This window comes from Haliotis asinina, chromosome 10, assembly GCF_037392515.1.
Source record: "Haliotis asinina isolate JCU_RB_2024 chromosome 10, JCU_Hal_asi_v2, whole genome shotgun sequence".
Taxonomy (NCBI): domain Eukaryota; kingdom Metazoa; phylum Mollusca; class Gastropoda; order Lepetellida; family Haliotidae; genus Haliotis; species Haliotis asinina.
This window is the reverse complement of record NC_090289.1, coordinates 5,936,441-5,953,227: the sequence shown is the minus strand read 5'-3', so window position 1 is coordinate 5,953,227 and position 16,787 is coordinate 5,936,441. Positions and strand designations below refer to the sequence as shown.

Genomic DNA, 16,787 nt, shown 5'->3' with positions numbered 1-16,787 from the left:
ACCCTGCGAGTTGTTGACAATACAACACCACAACTCTGAGCAGAGAAAAAGGTTCATTAGGAATGATTCTTCAGAAGGGAGAAAAATATTCGGAGTTAGTTTAATCCTAAATTATGACATTCTTTGTACACAAAGAGTGCAATAGAAGATTGTGTCACTTTTGTACAATCCATGAACCTCAAATGATCTCAAAAAACAGAGTTAGATTTTCTGTATGATAAACCATGCTGTGACTTTTCACTAACAATGTTTTAACAAACAGAGGACATGATAATACACATCGATGTCATAAAACAGGCAATTTACCTGAATGTCCCTTTGATGTACACAACAGTAATGGGATGGACATGAATGCTTTTGTCAGCAGGATGATAATAAGAAAATCGTGCTGGCATTATATCTTTGACTGACTGAAAACATGTACACCAAACACATTGTGCATGCACAGACAATTAAGGTTTTGACTTTCCATTATCCATTTGTTTACCCTGATGATGCAATAAGAGATGTGTCTGTCAACACGGTCAAAAAGAAATACAGTGTATTTGTTTTACTGTAAGTCAGGCAATAATTTCGCCAGACAACTTCTGTGGCTAGCAGGATATGTAATGAAACATAATGCTAACTGACTGCATCATAGACTTCATGTTATCAGGGCCACAAGAGATTTTCAAACAAAAATGATGCATATGTAACCATTTGTCTGAACAAGACAATCAAGTGATTCGAATCAGAATCAAAATAGGAGGCGACACATGAACCAAGTCAGTGAGACCGACCACCCATACCTTTCATACTAAGCATGGGCTGCTAAAGAAACTTTCAGTTGAATCTTTACTAGAGTGTGATGAAGTCACATAGGAGCTTGGGGAGTGTTCATTCAACAATATTTATCACCATCTGAAGAATTTTAGAAGCTGCTCATTTGTTATTTTCTCTAAACATAATACTGATCAAGCAGTGGTACATATGTATATCATCCAGTGGTACATACGTATATCATGCAGTGGTACATACATATATCATGCAGTGGTACATACACACATCATGCAGCATTATCAAGACATTTACAAATTTTCACGGGAACCAGATGAGTTTGTATACTCATGAACAGGTTTAGAATTTATCAGTGTTCAATTACAATTGTAAAACCCACAATTTGAATTTCTATATGTCTCCAATTACAACATGTCATCATCACCAAAGTGTAAAGTAATAGCTCTTCAAGTACAGAACACAAACTGCAACCTGACAGTTTTTATGGACAAGCTGTTATTGATTTTGAAAATCGTGACTACAGCTTCCACTGTTGTTGGAAAATGTATAGGTATGCTGACTTAACTGTTAAAACATGCTGTGTTTTCCATTAAAACATCTAACAAACACTGCTCCAATTTGTGACATAACAATTACAAACAGCACACAGTTTCTCATCGACTCTCTTGCACAGAATCCATCATCCCAACATTGTTAACACTGCCACAACAACTTCCTTAATTTCAGCATTATCACCAAGTCACTAGTTGTATTGTCACGATCATAACTCTTACCTGTAATGTTGTAGCAGAAGTTTTACTGCACAAGGTCAATAGAAATGAATGATTACACAAATGTGATCTGTAGGAGAACAGCACACATTCCAGAGTAACAGCTCCTGTCACAAATGTCTCTCTCCATACATATAGATCGATCATTTCTCACCTCAACCATCACAGTATTGATTAATGTGATGCTGTCAGTGTGAGACTTGCATATCACTCCACCTTCTGAAATCCATATCTGACCTTGAAATAAACATGTATCCAGGAAAAGCCTACATCATCAGTGAGGAGTGTAAATGTTTAAGAACATCATATATACTTGACAGCTGCTGCATGTTGTGTAACTGTCACAGTGTTTGGACTGTCTTTAACAGGTAATAGTGTTCTGTTTCACATTGCACTTAGGAGGACTCTGATGGTCTTTGAAGTTCACACAGGAGATGATGAAAGAGATCTGGCACAAGCAAAAAGGATGACTGTCAACAAAGATGTGTTGTGAATTGTGTTATTGTATGACACTTCAAAGGTACAAGATCACATAACAATATTGACTTAGGCAATATTTGTCATGAGAATAATTAATGATACATTTAAACTCACCATGACTTACACGTCTTTGTAATGGTACATTTATTGATCATACCACTATCTTCAATATAAGCAAAAAATTGACATATTGCTGTTTATTTCAACATTTGTCTTCAGTTAACATTGTCAACTGTGGCAGTGTGCACCACAATGTGAAGCCATAAACTAAATATTTGAAAGCATTTACTAGCAGAAGAAATGGATATTTGCAAGGACATTATGTTTGCAAATGCCCTCAGCAATTTCTGTGACTAAAATGGTTATAAAATTAACCTTAAACTTGATCACAAAACAACATATTCCAAGTTATTTGATATGGAAGTTTAAACCTGTTCAAGCAGATTCCCTCAAGTAGGTTTAAGTTAATTCAATAATAATATGAAATAACAATGACCTCTTGTCTGATATTGAATCTGTGCTTGAAAACATAAGGTAACATTGTTTATTGCACAGCATTTCATAAGAACAGTGGCAATATTCTTTGACACATAGATGATCTTTATAACAGTTAGATGCTTGATGTTATATAAACAAGATATATCATGAATCACACTAACAAGACATGATATAATGTGCGTAATAATGGCCTAGGACAAACAAGAAATCTTCTATATTTGTTTGAAGCTATGCATATGGTAACAAATTATTTCTTACTATTTAGTTGATTATTTGTAAACACGAGGTTAAATTTTTCTGTTGTAAGATTTTGAAATTTATCATTTTGAGGTTAAAGGGAGTTAAATAAGTAGCACCTTACTTCTGAATATGTAGTACAATACATGAAACAGTGTTCTTTATCCTCAAGGACTGAACATTGACTACAGACTGTCTTCCAAAGGTGTTGGTGGTCTTGTTCTCCTACCTAGTTCATTTTGTAGCCTTTGTGTGACCTCTAAATGCATGTTCACACTGCTCACATCTGTGCTTTGGTTTTATAGGAAAATTGTGTTTCCTGATAAAAGGTATTTGATATATATCTATCCATACATGTATCTTCATTTAATTATGACATTCTGGGTAATACGAGGTTTATGCATGCTGTAAAGGGAGGCCACAGAGAGAACTGCAGTCCTATCTATATATCTATATATGTATGTATATATATATATATATGAATCAGTGCCATGAGCAACCACTTGGTGACTGAATAAAGGGTGCTATATAAATGCACTTATTATTACAAATCACACTGTCAATCACTGGATTGTCTACTAAGATTTATATACATATGTCAAGGACAAAATCATGAAAAATATATCAAAACTGCCACACCTGCAGCTTATGAAACATACTCAACACAAGCACCATCTGATTGGTACATGTACCTCAAGTGTTCACAGCTGTAAAGACAAACCATGTATTTATGCTGCATCAGCAATAAGTGATTGGGCAAATACAGGACAGGACAAAAAGGAAAGAACTCTGATTTCAATAACATGATGATCAAGATGCCCTCAAGTCTGAAGGTTACCTCCTGAGAATCCAGTCAAATCACATTGCCATTGATTATCAATTACCACTTCTACACCTCCTGACCACCATATTGTGTTCCACCATAAACTGACATCACAAAATACTCGATTAGCCTTTGCTATAGATGCAGTCTCTCCAAGAAGCCCAAGAAAAGCAATAGCCCTTAGTCAGCCTCAAGAGAGATATGAGATAAAGCAATAATCAATATATTGGCACACTGTTTCATACTCTCTTCCTGTTAGCACAATAACCTATTGATTTACCTTCTGGAAGGACACCTCCTGCACATAAAAGTAAATCGCAGCATCATATTTCGGTCGATGCAACAAAATGCATTAGCGACAGGAAGTCTATGTTAAAGACACTGGCTCTAAGTTGACCAAAGAAACATGACTGATTTATTCATTTGATCTACAGTTAACCTTCAGAATGGTGTGCTTCCCACCAGAGGCTGATAATCCTTTTCATCAATCAAATCCTGCCAATGTTTACACAGCACTTCAGCATTTCCTTGGAAAGTTGAAGAAAATGTAGCATCCAATGATTGGTGTTACCCAGATATATAAACATGCTACAAAGAGTGAGTGAGTGAGTGAGTGAGTGAGTGAGTGAGTGAGTGAGTGAGTGAGTGAGTGAGTGAGTGAGTGAGTGAGTGAGTGAGTGAGTGAGTGATCACATGTGTGGCATGGAAAGAAACAATCATTTCTCTTCGTGTTTTTGATTTATAAAATGAGCCAATATATTTGTGGAAGGCCATCACACTGTACCCTGTCAGCATGCTCATATCCCTTGAAAACAAATGTGAAACCAAGGAAACTGGCAGTAGGTCTGGAAATGGTGAAGTGAAGTGAAGACCCAATCACATTAACTCACTGAGCCATTTTGTTATCAGTGTATAGGTTGTAGATGGTGATAGCACTAATCACAGTTGGCAGACTATCTGCTTCTGGTCTGTGGGAACAAGCTCCATGTCTGATACTGGCCAAACAGGATAAGATGACCATTGGTGAAGTGGGGTCAGCTGAACACACACCTTCTGCTTCATTACCTTCAGTCTCCTGGCTACGGAGGCCATGAATGAATGAAACAACTACCTAATGGCAAACCACTCCACCATAGTTCTGACTATGTAACACATCTTATCTTACAACATAAATACCCTGAGAAACATGATTAGTCAATACCACCAAAGCCCAGATGTCTACTTGATGATAACTCTTGTGCATGTCTATTGTCATGGTTGATACATTCTGCTCCACACATTGTGCCCATGTGTGGATTTGGACCGAGGCGGCAGTATGACCGGCAATCACTTGCACTACTAATCTACATCTTAGTCCTTACTTTCCTCATTGTTTTTTAAAGTTGTTACATAAGAAAACATCTAAATCTGACTAAATAGCATTCAGCCTCCCTACCAACAAAATACCTTCAAACCTCAAAAAATAACCTTCATAAAATTATTTCACAAAAAGACTTCCCTAGGCCTCAAGATTTAAAAACTGTTATCTAATTTAGGATGAATGTGAATGCAACATAGTCTAACAAAACAGTGAAGACAAGGTGCATTATTTATCTTGATGATGAAACGTGAGATCGGTGTGTTTGGCTAATGCCAAGTTCCCTCCTCTGCCTAACACAATAGTTTCCTTCAGGTGTGCTGCTGTCGTTGAGTTGTCACCTGTTGACTCAGTTCCACTTCCTCTACCTTTCACAATATTCACAGGAAGTATCGATACACAGCGGACATTACAGACCATTGTACCGATGAAGGCTGGCTTCTCAGGTTCTACCTAGTAAAATGGCCATTCACCATAGATCAGATCAAGTCTTTTTGAAGTATAGTATCATTCAAAACTTCCTGAAGTGAGTGAGTGAGCAAAAAAGAGCTAATTGCGAAGATCATCCTAGATTACTGACATATTTCAGCATGAGAAATTAACATTAATGAAGAAGACTTGAGAAAGTACTATGGACATTTGCTTGTAGGATGACTATGTTCATCATTAACTAGCATCTAGACAGTAGACAATTTTTGTAGCCTACTAGTGAAATTACATATCAAAAGCAGCCTATAGAAGGACTATGCATACTTAAGTTTGATACACAAGAAACATGTGTTTTCACACACAATATTTATCTATACACGAATGAGAACCTCAATATTCCTTGATTTCGATTTATGAAGGATTCGGTCAAATTTATGCCAAATTCTAGGGACCCTACAACTTGAACATCTTCTACTATGTTACTCAACTAACTGAAACTGAGACACGCCTCATTAAAAATTTGCAATACAACAATATTCAAACCATCTACAGTACAATGTGCACCTGTCCAAAAAGAGCAATTATGCCTATGGTATCTTCTGGCTGACATTCATTCATTGTATTGACATATAACAGGTTCAGTAAATCAGGTCACTGATATACTGGCAGTATGTAAAGCCAGAATGCACTCAAAAATGTTACTAAATGTACAGCCCATTGTCAAATGTCATCTTAGATGTAGAGAGTAGCCATGCTTGACTGTGACAAATATCAGCCTACCTCCATTACATTTCTCTCCGCATGTACAGATGATTACAGCTGGCAAACTTATTAAAAGGCACAGACAAAATCAACTTTAGACAAAACAATTCAACAGAAAGTAATGTTAAATGTTCTAGACAACCATTCCTAAGCTTTCATGAAAATTCATGTTAATCTACTTACATACATTGCAAGATGTTTCCTCATTCCAGTTATTTCATCCTGACACAAACAAAATGTATCCAGTACTATCCACATTCATACATCAGTGTGATGTGTCACTGCATCTATCAGACCAGGCCAGGAAAGCAGTGATGCATATCCTAACACTCACCATCATACACTAAAGACTTACATGCGACACCATGTGTTTTTTAACATGCTGACAACTGGCCACCTGAAATGATGAACAAAGCCCTGAAATGAGCTGAGGGATCAATGTGGCTTCCTGGTTTAGAGGTAAGACAGGTTAGTGTGTCAGGGATCAACCACAGCCTATTAATTCAACCTTCCAGAAAGCCCACAATGTAACATAAAGGTCAGGAAAAATGGAGATTAGAAAGATTGACAGTATATGTTTCCTTATGACATCAACATAGAACAAACATCACTATCACTCACCTGAGTCAGTCTGGATACATAAAATTAGATCAGTTACTTGTAATAAGTATAGTAAATTAGAAATGCACACAAAAGTAACTGAAATTTCAACACAATTAATGTTCCTACTGAATCCCCATCGAAATCCACATCAATACATGTTTCATAACATTACAGTTAGTTCTAACAATTATCACACAATATATCAAACTGTAAAATGTGCTATTATCATATACTCTGTATACTGAAGTGTCACATGGGTACACATAGAAATAACAATGGCTGAAAATACATTATTAATATGTTTGAAAGGGTAGATACTGGATCATAATGCAGTAAAAAACATTTTTTCAAGCTGTGAACAGAATCATATCTCAATTCAATCAGCCTCAGGACAACGGGTGACAGTGTTATTATTTAAACATGATTGTCGGTTTCTACCTACAAAGGCACACACCAGTCAACCCCTTGCAGACCTGACAGAACATCTCATCAAGGTTATATTATTATGATATCAATCTGTGAAGTGAACACATGCATGATATATTGGTATATCCTCACTAGTTCATCAACGCATGAATACTGCAAGTAATTGTATCTGTTTCGGATAGTCCCTACACAATATTCCTCAATACCTAAAACTGTACAAATGTACACAGCAATCCATTACTCACACATACAGTAAGCATTGGTATAGGCCTCAATCCTAAGCCAGAACTATTTTCATCCCTTTGATCAAACACATTTTCTGGCTAAAACATATAAAAGATTCCATTATGCAGCTATGATCTAATTACTACTGGCTGTGCAGACAGAATATTGTTTCTTTTACCAAACTGGAGAAGCTTTCTTCAATTCAAGATTCAAGTCATTCTCAAAATGGGATCAATTTACAAGTTTAATATCAAAATCAGTTACGAGACAGTGGCATCACCCAAGACCGGCATCACCCAAGACCGGCATCTCAATTCCAATCACACATTTCACCATTTACATTTGCAATTCAAAAAATTTAAAAAAATGATAAAAATCAATCTGATATCTCACAAATGCAGTAAGAATTTGCGTTGTTTTTCACAGTATTTAGCAACACAAAGTCAAAGAAAGGTCTTGCTGCACAATGGCAGAACTGAAATCATGCCTTTCGTTACCATACAAACAAAGCACTGGGCTACCTACAGAACACTGCAAAGTACAATGATCTAAAGATGGAAACACTTTCACAAACTTTCCTGGTCACAACATCAGAGTAAACCAGCTGTTCACCTGCCATAGTCTTGACCAGTAACCTTACCAATGACCTTAGTTTCAGTGTCCATTTTAACTTAAGTCATGCCAAGATTTGACTGGAGACTGGCCAGTTGTAGTGAGAGAGTGAATGACTTTAGTTTTATGTTGCTCTCTGCAATATTCCATCTATATGGTTGCAGTCTGTAAATAATCGAGCAAGGACCAGACAATCCAGTGATCAACAGCATGGGCACCAACCGGGCCAATAGGGAACCAGTGACATGTGTCAACCACGTCAGCATCTCATTAGTCACAATCCAGTAAGTCGTCTCTTATGACAAGCATGAGCTACTGAAGGCCAGTATTCTAAACAGGACCTTCACTGGTGCTAGTCGGTTGCAGTGTTGCATGAACCAAATTTAGAGAATGAAAGTGGTGGCATACATAGAAACCACAGACGGTAAGAGAGTGAATATGTCACCTATATAACGACAACCTTTAACTAATCTGGACCAGGCAAACAGGTGATTGATTCTATGATATTATGGACAATGGCCATCAGGGTATATAGTGGCATGCAATCAACCAAGTCTCAGCACCAATCCACCTGCACGTCAAATATTACAAAGGACCGATTCTAAAGTGGAATCACACAGGCAAGCGTGCAAGCTAAGAGTTCATCTTCATAACCATGATGCAAAGACTGAACGAATTATAGAAACTCTCAAGTATGTAGATACTGTACCATTAAACCCTAATGACACCTTTGAGCACTTTAATACGTTGCGATCTATTTTCTATTAGCAGAAGCTAATGAGTTACTTGATCACTGACAAAAAATTCCATTTAAAAAAATAGTTCCATCGCCAGTCAAAAAACTACAAGTGTGATATCCAACTTCAAAACTGCAGAACAAAGACCAACAAACCAGTAGTCAGGATCAATCCCAAATACAATAACTAATACAGAAAATCAGTATTGGCAAGAATTGATCAATATACTTACACTGTTAATGGAAAGAAAGTTATTCTAAGATTGTGCAAGTTCGGTGTCAGCAAATTATATATTTTCAATATACAATCTGCTTTTGTTTAACAGCAACACAAATTGAAAATGATCAATAAAAGTTTGGATCATTTTCAAATCGAGTAATAGGTGCTATTCCAATACTAGCATCTACTATTATGTTTCAGATTATAAGAATTCAAAATGATTATGAAAGTAATGTTAGACTTCCACAATTTCCAACTCAACAAGTTCCATAACTAATCTGCAGATGACCAAAGTCAGGACAGAAGATGGTTAAAGAATCTCCAAAAATATTATCACAACTCAAGATCTTACCTTGGCATATGGGCTGACATCTCAAAGCGGTAGAGGTGATACATGTATCCTGACAGCCAATTCAAACAGTCCTAGTATCATCACAACCTGTAAAGATACATAGCGCAAAGATTCACTGATTGCTCCCAGAATGTCAAACACTGCAAAAATACAAGCATTGTCTTGAAGCAAACAAGTCTCGAGGTAACTTGTCCCATCCCACCTGATCAAGCCCACAAAGAAACAGAAGAACCACAATCTGAGGAAAGGCACACATTGGTGAAATAATCCTCATAGTCACTAAAATAGTTCACCTGAAATTGGTAGCATTTAGCAAATTGAGGATGTGTTGTCTTCACTGGGAACCCCCCTAGTCTCACTCTAGTAAGCCAGTAAATATATCAACACAATCAATATCAGTTGTGAAGAAATGCCTGCAGGCAAAATAGGTCGTGTGGGTGGTTTCTTTAATGAACCCACTTTGAATATAGTGTCTGTTTAGGTCATCTGTAAAATTATACCCAAAGTGACATTATGTTTTCATCTGCAGCTTGCTTGTGCTCCTTAATACAAATGCTGACATTTACATCAGAGTTCACACCACATTTACTTTTCATTCATCAAATTGCATGCATAAAATCAACTTTTGTATGATAATCCATAAACTCTTAGTTTAGCATTTCAGTATTTGTGAGGAATATGTGACACAAACAGAGAGAATAATATTATTTTCTTGGCAATTTCATGACTGGAAATGAATTGAAAACAAACTAATCCTCACACATTTCTAGTTTCAGAGACTTATCCTCAATATTCTCGATACTCAATATCAATAATATGACTGCCAACACAATACCTTGTCTATAATTTCTATGTCAATACACTAATTCATTTATTTACAGTGAAATTACGGCAATCAATGGAAATAGTGACCTATTTAACAATGAAGAGTAATATTTACATGATACTAAATGCTTGATATTGTTTCAAAGTCCTTTAGTCCATTAATTTGCTTTGCAGAATATCCTAGCTTCAAAACAAATATTTAATGCCAGACATATAATTATCATGTTGACAAAATTTAGAACAATTTCTGAAATTACTTATATTACCCAAACCAGCTATGCGCCAATGCTAATCCAGAAAAACATTCATGAGCAAAATAACTTGAATCTGGCTGATAACTTAAAAAATGTTACTTCAATAGTGTGACATATTTTATGCTATCATGAGCAGTTTCACATCAATTATAATATCATAAATCTTTAGTGTACCAGTAGTAAGGGACACTAAGAAATCATTACTGGATGTAGGTAAGGCAGAGCAAGTTTTGAAGTGGATAATACCTGCATCACATGCACAAAAAACATCTAAGGTGAAAGATCACATTTGCATACCTCTGTAAAGCCCATGTGATTAGATACAGCAGAATTTTATCTACATTCACCATAATTTGGGAGTTTGTTTTTCTAGTATTCCTGACCTGGACTTAACTAGAAACTCATTCATCTCATGCACTGACATATTACACAACACCATTGTTGGACCCTTGTGTAGTTAAAGGGTATTCATTCCTCAAAGTGACAAATGCTTCACTTTCTGTTGGTTTAGGACCACTGTGAACATTACTTCAGTCATGTCACATACTGTCGGCTGGTGATGTAGGTCTCAGACTATTGGGCAGAAACTCAACAGGTACTGCCCTGACAAACCTAGAAACATGGTGTATCTGGGATATACCACTCACACTGATTAGAGTCAAACAATAATGGTTGCAACTGCACATGAATAAAGTTTCTTCATATCTCATTCACTTAAAACAACTCACTGTTTGGTTTTCATGAATAATAAGATTCTTGGATCATGAGCATAAATAATGAGTGAATATGGGGTAAATGGGACTAAATAATATGTTTACATAATGTACCAATGTATTTAATAAAAAGTTTGGTTAAACATCTCTATTCCCAATGATATCATACAAATAACTGAGGAGAGAAATGCATTCTGCTATAAAGATGTTATGGACACTATGTTTGTACAGACAAGGCGGAGCATGTCTGATCCATGAAGCTGCCCCTGACATACACTCATAGTGTAGAAGGGGCCAGTGGTATTCTCCTTGTGGGCATTTTACAACCCTTCAAGGACATTCTACCAAGACGTCACTACAGTCAGCATGTGGTAGACCAAGGACATTACAAAAGTGTATGTATTGGAAGGCATGATATATGAACGCGCTTACATGAAGATCTGTTTCCTCTGCTTGACATCAGATCCACTGTGCAATGGGTAAACATGTTACTGATCCAGGGTGCAATTTCGTTATTTACAGCTTGCACTGGCTGGTGCAGGTTACCTTCGGTAACAGGTTGCGCCGGGTGCAGGTAACAATAAACATCTTATAGCTGTCATTGTGTTTTAATTGGGAAGATACTGAGCTGAGGTAATGTTTCTCTGCACGACTTGTTAGATATACAGAAACATTTGTGTACTCTTATATCAGCTGTGTAGTAGTAATCATACTGAGATTAATGAATAAAGGTAATACAAAACTGAAACAGAATCATTCTTCATTCAGTGGCGTAGCAGTGTTGGGTATCACTCACAATATGCAGATCAATAATGGGAGATCAGTAATCAATCAATAATCAACAGCAAACATAAACGGTATTAAACCCACTACAAAATCATGTGGGCAATAACACTTTTTAACAGGATAAAATGATAACACTGTACAAAGGAAACAGGCACTGACTGATACATAAGATAATGTAGGATACTTCCAACTGAGAGACACATCCGAGTATGTTGTTTACACTGCAATTTGACAAGGCAACTGTTAATGTCTTGATATGAAAAAGCTAACAAAAAGAAACATACTTTCTAAAGTGTGATGTGATGTTTCGTATGAATATTGATTAGTCTCCTGGGGCCTTTGATAAATGCAGATACGAGCAAGATTGATCAATTGAATGATTATTCGATCAATCACTCCAGGTCCACCTTATGGTTAAAGTTAAAGCTCATCAAACTGGGCGTCTGGGTTCAATTCTCCCGTGTTTCTTCAATGCACAAGCGTCCCTTACCCCAATCCTCCCTAATAGTCCTTGTTTAGTGGTAAATAAGCAAAATAGTTTATCACTAAAGTGTAATTTTCAGTGTATCACATCACCAAAACACTATTAAGGCAAAACGTACCATTAGAATCAGTGACACTTCAAAATAGCAATGATAATTCCCAAACTGAAATAAACACAGGTGATATGTTAGAATGAGAATATTATGGTCATAACTATGTAGCGTCAGTCACAGCTATTGATGTAAAGTATCAGAACAGACACGATCAATGAACATCTGTTCAAACCTGCACAGGTCGCTGCTTCACGTGTCACACTTCAACTGGTAACTGTTTTGCTGTTTCAGGTATGGGGAGCAGTGAGCACTATTGTCATAACACAACTATGAAACCTATTCTAGCAATTTTGTAATCTTGTACCTATCAATACCTGACAATATACCCATCAATCAAGGAAAATTTAATTGAGACCTCAAACGTTAGTATAATATAGTTAATGTCATTGTTTCATAAGATTCTAGACAGGACAAAAGGAAAATATGATGCAAGAAAATACGTCATAAGTATCACCTGGCTGCCTGTAAACCAAAAAAAATACACAATGGTGCAAGTTTGACTGTATGATCAGTAAAATACTCTTTTTTTCATTCAACTGACAGATCTAATGTTCAAACAAATTTTATCTGAAATGCAAGGTTGAAATTGTATGTCATGCATTTATTCATGACGTTTTCAAGGCCACAGGGCCAATAAATACACAATTTACAAAACATATAATGAATGCAAGACTTACAAGATATGTATCACACATACTTAAGTGACATTCTGTGCTTTAATGCAAAAAATATGAACTTTGATAATTGATATTGGGATTATTTACAAGTTGGATTTTCATAATAACAACTTACTAAATAATTCATCCTGAATGGTGAATACGCATTACAAATAATTACAAAGTGGTATTCATTTTCTACATGGATTAGTACTGACTTTTCACAGTAGAAACATGTTTTTTTCATCTTCATCTTCAATGTGATGTCTTCCTGTTTCTATTTTAAGTTGGTGAGTCTGTACATGTTGTAAGAAGGGTTTATCGTGTGTATGTTGTATGACATTGAGAAACTGATAGGGTTGGCACAAGGCTAGACAACAGTAGACATTCCAAACTAGAGCACAACTCACTTCAGACAAGTGGTACTTCAAAGTGGCTAACTGTCCATTGTAGACACCAAAACACTCTGCTGTTTTCTGCTAAATATCTTAAATATAAACCAGGAAATACAGACTGTCTTGTTTGTTGTTGTGAGGGGATACCAGTACCTTATACAAAGACTATACCTACAAATTGATCAAGATGTTGGTCAGGCGGCACCCACTGAAGCAGGGCTCTTCATACAGCAAACACTGTAACAGTTACCAAAATAATTTTGAACCCCAAACAAGATGATGTGTTATTCTGCAGACTTATAACTGTCTTAAAAAATATGTCCTACAATTCTTGATACTGAAACAAACTTGATTACTGTTTCAAGGCAAATATATGCCCAAATCAGAAATTATCCTTCACCACTACCATGACTACAACCCTAAGTTTTGGGTCTTAGAAGAAAAGAAACAAATAACAAAACAAAACAGCAAACATAGTCATGGAGACATGCATGTCAGTTGAAACATACAATGCTACATATAAATCTGTCAAACAAAGCACAATGAACATGAAACCATTACATGATTGAATCCAACTGCTACCTGTTTTGTCACCAGTAGAGAACCAAAGCTGCTATTCCCCTGACAGAATTAAGGCAATGAAGTCTAGCATGTGCAACTTTAGCTGCTTTACCTTTTTCACTACAACCTTTGTGGTCTGTGTCTGTGACAGCTATGTAACAGAAGTGAACAAAGAAAATTAGCATTAATATTTCACACTGATTGGCAGGATAAGCTTCAATACAATGACTACATGAAATCTGATACATTTCAGCAGACATGAAACTAATCACTTAACTATTCAGTTGCAAAGACAGTTTGACGTTCTACATCAACTTCTGGAATGTTACTTTTCTTAACTTGATACTTCTATAATTTTTTTATGAAAGATGTTGAATGTTCATTTGATTTTCTCATGATGGTGGTAATTATGATGTAAAGGCAATTCAGTGAATGAGTGAGTGAGTGAGTGAGTGAGTGAGTTTTACGCTGCACTCAGCAACATTCCAGCAATATGACGGCAGTCTATGAATAATCGGGTCTGGGCCATACAATCCAGTTATGAACAGCACCAGCATCAACATGATCAATCTGCGCAGTTGGCAACCAATGACAAGTATCAACCAAATCAGCGAGCCTGACCACCGGATCTTGTTAGTCGCCTCTTATGACAAGCATAGTTGCCTTTCAAGCAGCAAGCATGGGTTGCTGAAGGCCTATTCTATCCCCGACCTTTGCAGGTCATAGGCAATAAAGCAACTGTAACCATGTGTCCTGTACAAAGGGTAATTAGCCATTGGGACTAAACGGTCTGTCTTACCATGGCTTTCCTAGAATAGTCACTTTGACAGTTCAGTAAATATATCATCCAATAAGCAATGATTTATTGACTGTGCACGCAATGACAATAGCCATCACATGGAAATGCCATATAAACAAGGTTATGTTTACATATACTGAAATACATCTTACAGTCAAATGACTTTAATGTCAAGTGTATGGCAGTCTCAGTGCCACTGCTCCCAAAATTACAATCATCTAACAATCTGGCCATGATGATGACATAACAATAATACTCAGGCAATGTCATCACTTCCCTATGGGAGAACTACAATCCATAACATATAGTGGTTCAACAGTCGGGAATGTTTGTTTTGTTGTTCATGTAACCACAACGGACATACAGGATGTCCTGGACATCTAGCAACAGGTATGACTGGTGTCTCAGTCATGCTCAGTACATTAATAACATAGTGTACATTGCTATTCTGTATATATCCATTACGTTTATATGGATGTACTATTGTGCCATGGGAATGTTGTGACTGTGGCAATATGTTCAACAAATTTCACATTTGAATTTGTGAACAAATTCACAATTAACTTCTAAATGTCTGTAAGGACTGGTCACAGTGAAAAATGAAACATACAGCTTTATGGATTACAACTTCTTGTTTATTACATTAAGCGACGTTTCGATGTAGATTCTTACATCGTTTTCACACTTGGCTTGAAAACGACATAAAAATCTACATCGAAACGTCACTCAACGTAATAAACAAGAAGTTGTAATCCATAAAGCTGTACTGGCTAGCGACCAGTTATCGCCGTACTTAAGCCTTTTTAACGATTTGCTCCATTAGTTCTTATCAGAATGAAATAAAATTTGTCTTGATGATAGATCAGTTATTCACTGATGTTTTCTGCGTGTTTACAGTTGCCGATCATTTTTCTCCAAAACGCGGTCAACAGGGAGCGTGGTAGTGTATATTGTGCTTTCCCATCAACTAACAAGAACAATTATCGCCATTTCTGAATTTTTTATGCTATTCACCTAATTTGACGTGAACTTGGTAATAAAACTATTGTGTTTCAAACCTTGACATACTGAAGAAATTTCATAATTGGAATTTGTTTAAAAAAGAAAAGAAATTTAAAAGAACAAAACTCGCTCTTACTGTGAATGTTGATGGATGCTAATATAAGCTGATGGGAATATGGAGATGTCACCACCAGGTTGAACTTATGAAAGCTGACATTTCGAGTAGTAGTTTGCATTTTTCACAATGTTTGTATTCTCGGGTAAAAATGAAAAGATAAAGGTGAAAACTGACAGTTATATTTTGCCAGTATCGTCTGCATGTCGAGTCCATAAAACGGAGATGGAACTTTGGGTCAATTCAAAGTTCAGTGACTGAATGTTGGCATTATGGGTGTGTTCAGAAAAATTAAAATCGTCACTTTTTATGGACTGAATTGTCAAGTCATAGATTCACTACACAGCCTGGATGATTTTCATTCAATTCTCATCGTTTATGAATTTTAAAGTCAACACACTAATGGTGACGTGACGTACCCCTGGCATGTTTGGGTCTCGGCTTCCGTGGGAATTTGTAATGTGTACAACGTGAAATACTCACAGTAATTTTAACCATTGCAAGCAATCATTTTGTGGATGTGTCAGTGTGTGAAATACTACAGAAGTACAAGTAAAGCTGTCTGCACAAGCACTACAGTCAGGTGTTGGTGATAACTGGTACGCAGCGATAACTAGTCGCTACCCAGTATGTTTCATTTTTGATTCACGAACTTCTAGAATGCCCATCAAACAAGTGGTCACAGTGAAGTAAGTTTACCTAAAACTAGTTCATTAAACAAGTAAACCTTGTCTGCTATCGTTTTCTCAGTTACCATGACACGTTGATGTCCATATCA

The 16,787-nt window shown here is 36.5% G+C and overlaps 1 protein-coding gene across 1 annotated transcript in view; it reads right to left on the bottom strand.

Moving 5' to 3' along the window:
• Positions 1–16,787, bottom strand: part of LOC137297623 (serine-rich adhesin for platelets-like) — a 122,592-nt gene that overhangs the window by 101,759 nt on the left and 4,046 nt on the right. Inside the window, exon 2 of the mRNA XM_067829497.1 lies at positions 9,308–9,394. The gene's annotated coding sequence lies outside the window, so the exon portion shown is untranslated. The remainder of the gene's footprint in view (positions 1–9,307; positions 9,395–16,787) is intronic.